An 8,112-nucleotide genomic window follows, 5' to 3' on the forward strand; every position below is an offset into this window, starting at 1 on the left:
GGTGGTGGGTGGGTATATTGCTTCATTGCTGCAGCCTAGCTGGGAAGGGATGAGTGGCTGGGGCATTGTAGAGAGAGACTGGATGGAGAATGGCTAGCTGCTTCTTAGAACTGGCTGGTCAGGCCAGAAGTCCCTTCCCCACAGGTCTTAGGAAGAGAGAGGGGTACAGGGTTCTCTGAGCCAACTTTTGATTATTCAGAGGGAGATTCTCTCTCTTGTTGGGTTATCCAGAACCTTTGTTCTCCTATTCTAAGGCCTGGGAACTATCTTCTTGCCTACTCCCAGAATGGAGTTGTGGGACTCAGACCTCGAGAGCAGCTCTGATTAGAGATTAGGAAGAGGAAGTCAAAACTCTTGACAAGAATGGGTTTGGGATCATCTGTGGATTTGTTATTCATGCTCTCTTTTCTTCCAATAGACCATAGGATTTGTAGCTTGAAGGAGATCTTAAAGATCACTTAACCAAAGCTCTCATTTTACAGATGAGGAAACTGAGGCTCAGAGTTGCCTTGCTGAGGGTCATGAAGATGGTAAGTGGCAGGGGCCAGATCAGAACTCCAGTTCTTCTACTCCAAAGCCAGAGCTTTTCGCAGCACACTTTGGTGCTGCCTCCTCGAGTACTGAGTAGGAAACATGTTTGAGGCCTTGGGAAAATAGGGGAACAGAAATGAAGCAGGGGGCAGAACACCAGAACAAAGAGAGTCCTGCCTAGGGGAGCAAGTAGGGCTCTGAGCACATCCTCTCTCTGTGCTCTCTTTCACACAAACGTTCACACGATCCCTTCCCTACCACCCCTCCCCCTTCCTCTGGATTCTCAAACCTCCAAACAACCTTGAATGACATCTCTGGTTTCTAGACCTCAAGCACACCCCTCTGGGAGCTGGGGTTGAGTGTTTCCCTGGTCCTCCCTCCCTTGGGTCCTGTACCTATTCAGCACCAGGGTTCCCTCTGCTTCTATCACTCCCTCTTTCCCCCTCCTTGCCACCCAACAATTGGAGGACCCCTTAGTGCCAAGACTGTAGGCCCTACACCAGGGTTTCTCCAGGTGGGCTATGCAGGGACTGGTATTAATCACTGACTCTTTTTACATATAATAATAGCTACTTGTGTTTATATAACATTTTAAAGTTTGTAAAGTGTTATTTGAGCCTCACAATAACACAGGGAGGCAAATATTATCCCCATTTAACAGATGATGAAACTAAGGTAGACAGAGGTTAGGTGACTTGCCCAGGATCACACAGCTAACAGGTATCTGAGGGAGGATTTGAATTTGGGTGTGCTCACTCTTTTTTTTTTTTCTGACTCTCTGTCTCTCTCTCTCTCTCTCCCCCCTCCCCTCCTCCTTCTTCCTATCACTAGCCCCTTCTCTTACTAGAAAGCTAAAACTTCCTGAAAATCTTTCCCCTCCCACTCTCCAGAAGGTGTGGAAAAAAGAGAGGGAGTAAAATCAAGCTCCAAGACCCCACAGCTCCTGTTATCCACCATATGTGATGAAGCTTGGGTCACTTCTCTTCCCTGGGCCCCTTTCCTTAAACATTTCCTTCCTAAAACTTGAACTCCAGTCTCTGGTGGACACCACTCCCCCCCCCCCCCCCCCCCCCCCCGCCCCATTCAGAAACAACATTTTCCCCATTCTGCAAAACAAAACTAACCCCCCCCAAAGAAAACAAAACAAAGCAAAAAACCTTAAACCTCGAAACTAAATAAAGACTTTGGAAGGAAGTGCTTAAGTAATCAGCCCCAGACCCTCAGCGAAGGCTCCTACTCTTCCCAGGGCTTCACGGCCAGCCCGGGGTACCAGGATCCTGGAGTTACTGTTTGCTGGGACACCTGGCACCTTGAAGGATGGGGTGGACCCCGGGGCTCCCCTAGGATAGCTGCCCCTTGGCTGGTGGGCCTCCCCATCCCTGGCTGCTACATTCCGAGACACGCTGCTGGGAGCCGGTCCCCAGCCTCCCTCAGCCAGTCCAGGTTACAGGGATGCGGATGTAGAGGGACTGGGGCCCCGAGTGGGATGCCAGCTTCTCGGGGTCCCCCCATGGAGGGGATGCAGGGATGCCAAAGGAAGTCAGCCAGGTACCGCCAACCCCTTCTCTGCCCACGCCCCCTCCCTGGCCCCAAGTTTAGCTGAGGTTTTTCCGAGTCTGGAGCCCATAGCAGGACCACTTCCTGAAGCCCTGAGGGGGACCCATGGGCCTGGGACGTACCTGGGACTCAGGGTGTGGATCAGAGGCGAGCCGACGCAGCAGCCGGAGTCCTTGAGCCCGGAACCACCTTCTCTCCCCCGCCCTCCTCCCTCAGCCTCTTGCCGTCCTGCTGCCGCCGCCGCCGCCGCCACCGCCGCCGCGGCTTGTGAGTGTGTGTGCGCGCGCCCCTAGCCACTGCAGCATCTCTGCATCACGATGTGCTCCTCCCTCTCCCTCTCCGTCTCCCTCTCTTTCTCCCCCTCCCCTCCTCTCCTCCTCCTCTCTCCTCTGTCTCTCTCTCCCTCTCTCACATGCTCACTCTATTTCTCAGCTAACGTCTCCCAGTCCCCCGAGAGCGCTTTCTCTCCTCCTCCCCCCCCGCGCCCTTGTCCCCCTCCCTGGTCCCACACCCTCTTATCTTTACCTCATTTGCTGTCGTCTAAGGACCAGTCAGTGAGCCAGAGACTCCCCGCATCCTCCATAATTCATGGGCAGCACCAGCCCCGGCTGCGCGGCTCTTGTCTGGTCCTCACTCCGTCCCCGCCCCAAGCCTCGATTCTTGCTCATCCCCAAATTGAGTCTCCCTCAGAAGAAGGACTTGAGACTTCTTAAATCTAGTTCTCTGGGTGGCTCAGGGTTGGGTGGTGGGTGGTGATGGGGGAGGCAGAGGGGAAAGCCTTCCCCACCGGAGACTTGGAGATCTGCAGAGGCAAAGCTCCCAGTCTTGTCTTAAAAAGACACCCAGGGAGAGCTGAGTCTAACAAGAAATCACTCAGGGGAGAAGATTCGGGGGTGGAGTGGGGGGCCTGATAGCTGTCTTCCAGCTTTTGAAGGACTGTTAGGTGAAAGAGGAAGGATTAGTCCGGTTCTGCTTGGCCCCAGAGGGTGGAACCAGGAGCAATGGGGGCAAGATGCGGAAAGGCCAATTGGGGTTTGATGTCAGGAAAAACTTCTCAACAATTAGAGCTATGCAAAAGTGAAATTCTTCCCCACTGGAGGTGGGACCAGTACTGGAGGGGTATGGCAGAGTGCAGATTACTTTGAGGGATGGACCACAGATTTTAGATCTGGAAGGGCCCTCTCATTTTACAGATGAGGAAGCTGAGGCACAGAACAGCTAAGTGACTTTCCCCGGGACACACAGTTACAAAAGTTTTAGAGGTGGGATTTAAACCCAGGTTTTTCTGACTCCAAGTCCAGTTTCCTATCCACTGCACCGCCTAGCTGCCAACATGGAATAGATGACTTTTGAGATCTCTTTCAATGATTAAAATTGTTGCAGGCTGTCCTATGTACTGGGAAGGCTTAGGGCAGGAGTGGAAGTGGGGATAACTTGGTTAATGGAAACAAACTCTGTGTTTAGGAAGGCCAGTTCTACCTAGATTGGTCAGGCAATGAACATATGTGGTGATTTCATGATGCACCACCACCTCCTTCCCCCAACTGGAGAAATTAATGCAGAGAGTCTGGGACAGAAAAGAAGGAGGAGAATATTCTACCCATGTCTGGACTCCCTTAGCTGGACTATCAAAGCATCACCATTACCTAAGTCTTCCCTGGTGCCTTTTGTACTATACCCTGAGCCAAGAGAAGATCAGTGATTTGCCCAGGCTTTTGAAGCATCCAGTTATGCTCAGCCAGCCCCAGTATGTTTTATGCCACCCCAGTGTGTTGGGACTTGAGCAGGATTCTTGCTTCCCTCCTTAGAAGGAGCCAAATCTTGAAGACTTAGATTATTTATCTTAGTTGTAGTCTAAAGGGGGCAGGAATTGTCCAGGGCTCATTGTGTATGGAGGTAGAGGGAAGGAATCTGGCAGTTTCTAATTTTTGCCCCCATGAGACAAAGGAAGTCTGTTCCCCAGATCTGTTTCTCATCTCTCCCCTGGTTTCTGAAGAGAACATTATACTAGTGTTATGTCATTTCTGCCTCTAACTAAGAGACCAAGACTTCTGATTTTGCTCACAAGTTTTTGCTGAATAATTCTGAAATAACCACACCATTCAGACAGGCACTGAAAATTTCTTCTTATAGACCCCTATCCCTCTCCACTTCTCAGCTATGGATCAGTCTTTTCTCTCTGTTCCTGGGGGTAGACCTTTTAGCTCCCAGCTGGCATGATCAGCCTTCTTACTCTGATACCATCTATGCCAGTCCAGCCCCTTAGACCAGAGAGAATCTGGTGATGCCATAGAGCAGGGCCACGCCAGGAGTGTGTGTGGCAGTCATCAGGGAAAAGTGCCAAAGAGGATAACTGGCCCCAGGGCTTGCAGCTCTGAATATGTTTTTACAGATTTTTTCCCCTGATCCCTCACAGTTTAAAAGCTAACCTCTTCCCTTGGGTAGGGTTCTTAGGTCCTATAAGAGAAGGGGCTCATGGATTCAGTCCTTTAGCAGATCTGAGCATGGCCCCTGTGGAACAAAGCTGAAAAGGAGGAAATATGGTTTTCGAAACAAAGAGAATTTGAGCTCTCTGGATTCTCTTGGGAGGTAGATCATGGCTTTTGGCAGAGGAGATCACGGCTTTCGACTTCTGCCAGATGACCACATATGGTTTTTTTTTTTTTTAACCATCTTGTTCTTTCCCTGGTGATCTGTGTGAGGAAAGGGAGAAAAATAAGTTAAGTCAAAGTTTTTTGTTTGGTTGGTTTTTTCCCAAACTAAAGTCAATCCTCTGAACTATTTCCCCAGTTCTCTAAATGCCTAGGGAAGGAGTGAGAGGATTTGCTGGGAATATTGAAGGTCCAAAAGACGAGCCTTGTAGGATGTCAGTTCCCAGGGAAATAGTCAGGAGAGAGTTCAGCCTTCCTGAAGGTGTCATAAAGAAGTTAGTGCACTAGGAACATAGTCATGGGATTTCAGCCTGGAAAAGGGATATTTGTTGTCATCTAGACCAAACATTTCACTCTGAAGCCCAAAGACAGGAAGTGATAAATTCACCTTAGTATCTAGTAAATATCAGAATTGTAATTCCAACCCTGGTCCCATGACCAGCCCAACTAATGCATCGTTGGTGCAGCTGTGAATTGGTTCAGACCTTCTGGAAGGCAATTTGGAACTATGTTCCCAAAGTCACTAAACTACTCATTCCCTTTAACCCAGCCTATACCCCAAGAAGATCAAAGAGGAAAAGGTCCAATATGTACAAAAATATTTATAGCAGCTCTCTGTATGTGTATGCGTGTGTGCGTGTGTGTATGTGTGTATGCATGTGTGCGTGTGTGCGTGTGTGTATGTGTGTGTGTGTGTGTGCGCGGTGGCAGTGGCAAAGAACTTGAGGCCAAGGGAATGCTCATCAACTGGGGAATGGTTGAATTATGGTATATGATTGTAATGGAATACTACCATGCTGTAAGAAATGATGAAAGGGGGTGGTTTCAGAGAAACCTGGGAAAACTTGTATGAACTGATGCAGAGTGAAGTGAGCAGCAGCAGGAGAACAATTTGTACAACACTGTAAATCAAACAACTTTGAAAGATTTAAGAACTCTTATCCATGTAATAACCAATCATGATTGCAGAGGACCAATGACAAAGGCATGTTGATGTAGAGGTGATGAACTCAAGGTTCAGAGTGGGGTACATGTATTCGGATATAGCCAATGCAGCAATTACTTTTACTTGACTCTGCATATTCATTATAAGAGCTTTATCTTTCTTTTTTCTTTTTTTTCCTAGTGGGGGGGGGAAGGAGAGAAAATAAATGTCTATTAATTGAAAAAAAATCATTACATAAAAAAAAACCCCAAAGTCTATGCTAACCAGAAGGGCTGTTGGCAGACCGACTATTCAATGACTAGCCTAGGTAAGGAATGGGAGGCTCTTTACTAGGTGGCTGACCACTAGGGAATGAAGTGTTTTTGACTGTAGCTAGTCATAAAATGAAAAGAAAAAATGACTCTCAGTTCAACTTCCGCAGTGATAGGTGGCCAAAAAGGAAGCATAGTCAGAGGACCTAGGTTCGAATCCTGACTCTGCTCCTCATTAGCTGTATGACAATCGGACAAGGGTTTGTCCTCTTTGAGCTTCACTGCTGTCATCTGTAGGATAAGGATGTTGCACTAGGTGGGAAGCAGCATGATCATGATGATGATGATAATAATAGTAACAGTTATAGAATGCCTACTATGTGCCAGGCACTGTACTAAGTGCTTTATGAATAGTATTTCATTTGATCGTCACACCAACCCTCATAGGTAGCCGCTATTATTATTTCCATTTTACAGATGAAGAAAATGGGGCACACAGAGGCTAAGTGACTTGTCCAGAGGTTAAGTCACAGCCAGTAAGCTACAGAGGATGGATTCAAACTCAGGTCTTTCTGGCTCTATCCACAATGCCACCTAGCTGCCTCAATGGAAAGAGGGCAAGCTCTGGAATCAGAGGAGATGGGTTCAAATCCCAGCTTTGATTACTATCTGGGTGAACTTGCATGTGCCTTAACCTCCAAAGGCCTCAGTTTCCTCATTTGTAGAAGAAATGAGATGACCTCTGAGCTCCCTTCCATCTCTAGGCCTATGATCCTATAATCTGTAACACTCTGTTCAGTTCTCAATCCTAAAATTCTATGTGTGGGAAGTCAGCTATATAAGAAATTCCTTTGGGAACCTACTGTCGGTGTCACTATTAGAAATCCTTCACCTAGGGCAAATTCCCTTGATGAGGGATGTGGGAGGAGGCAGCAAGGCAGACAGGCCCTGGGGAAATCAGTTCAACTATGGGTGCGGTCTGGCTCTCCTGTCTTCTCCCAACTTCCTATTTCACTTGGTGACCTTATCAGCTCCCATGGATTCGAGTATTTCTACGCAGATGATTGTCACACCCTTTTAAGCAGCCCTGATTTCTCTCCTGACTTCCAGCTTTGCATCTCCAACTGCCTATTGGACATCTTGGATTGGCTGTCGCGTAGGCGTCTTCAACTCAACCGTCCAAAATGGAACTCATTCATTGCTTTACTTCCAAATTCTCCTCTTCCAAATTTCCCTAATACTATTGAGGGCACTACTATCTTCCCAGTCATCCAGGCTTACAAACTTGGGGCCATCCTCAACTTCTTATTCTGTCTTACCTTCCCCCTGGCCCCTCTTTTGTTGTTTAGTTGTTTTCCAGTTGTGTCTGACTCTTCATGATCCCTTTTGGGGTTTTCTTGGCAATGATACTGGAGTGGTTTGCTGTTTCCTTCTCTAGCTCATTTTACAGATGAGGGAACTGAGGCAAGCAGGGTTAAGTGACTTGTCCAGGGTCACACAACTAGTAAGGATCTGAGGACATATTTTAACTTAGGTCCTCCAGACTCCAGGGCCAGCATTCTATCCACTGTACCACCTAGCTGCCCTAGTAAGTGTTTAATAAGTGCTTATTGATTGACTGCCCTGTCCTCTCTCGTTCCTTTTCTGACGTGTGGTGGTCTGAGATCCTACTACCTCTTCCTTTCTTGGTGCCTACCTTTCCCTTGACTCCTGCAGAGGCTGGTGGAGGACTACACAGTGGGAGGGGTTAGTGGTCTCTGGACCACTCTATTTTTATTTTTTTAAATTAACTTATTTTGATTTATCAACAATCACTTCCATATGCTTTTGAGTTTAAAATTTTTCTCCCCCTCCCTCCGCACCACCCTCCCCAAGACGGTGCACAATCTGATATAGGCTATACATATATATTCCTGTTAAACATATTTTCACATTAGTGATATTGTAAGTAAGAATTAGAACCAATAGGAGGAACCACCAGAAAGAGGAAACAAAACTCAACAGAAGAAAAAAAAATAGCAAATAGTATGCTTCGATCTGCATTCAAACTCCATAGTTCTTTCTTTGGATGTGGATAGCATTTTTCTGGACCACTCTAAATAGAATTACCACCACTACCACCACCCAGCCACCGTTGCCATCTGGGGCAAAGTTTGAGTCATCCAGCCTTAGTTAC

At 47.5% G+C, this 8,112-nt stretch overlaps 1 protein-coding gene across 1 annotated transcript in view; it reads right to left on the reverse strand.

Moving 5' to 3' along the window:
- The window catches only part of CNTN2 (contactin 2), a 56,990-nt gene extending 54,697 nt beyond the window's left edge, over positions 1-2,293 (reverse strand). The window contains exon 1 of the mRNA XM_027870677.1: positions 2,211-2,293. The gene's annotated coding sequence lies outside the window, so the exon portion shown is untranslated. The remainder of the gene's footprint in view (positions 1-2,210) is intronic.
- Positions 2,294-8,112: the final 5,819 nt, after the last annotated feature.

Source organism: Vombatus ursinus, unplaced genomic scaffold (assembly GCF_900497805.2).
Source record: "Vombatus ursinus unplaced genomic scaffold, bare-nosed wombat genome assembly UNPS02014798.1, whole genome shotgun sequence".
Lineage (NCBI taxonomy): Eukaryota > Metazoa > Chordata > Mammalia > Diprotodontia > Vombatidae > Vombatus > Vombatus ursinus.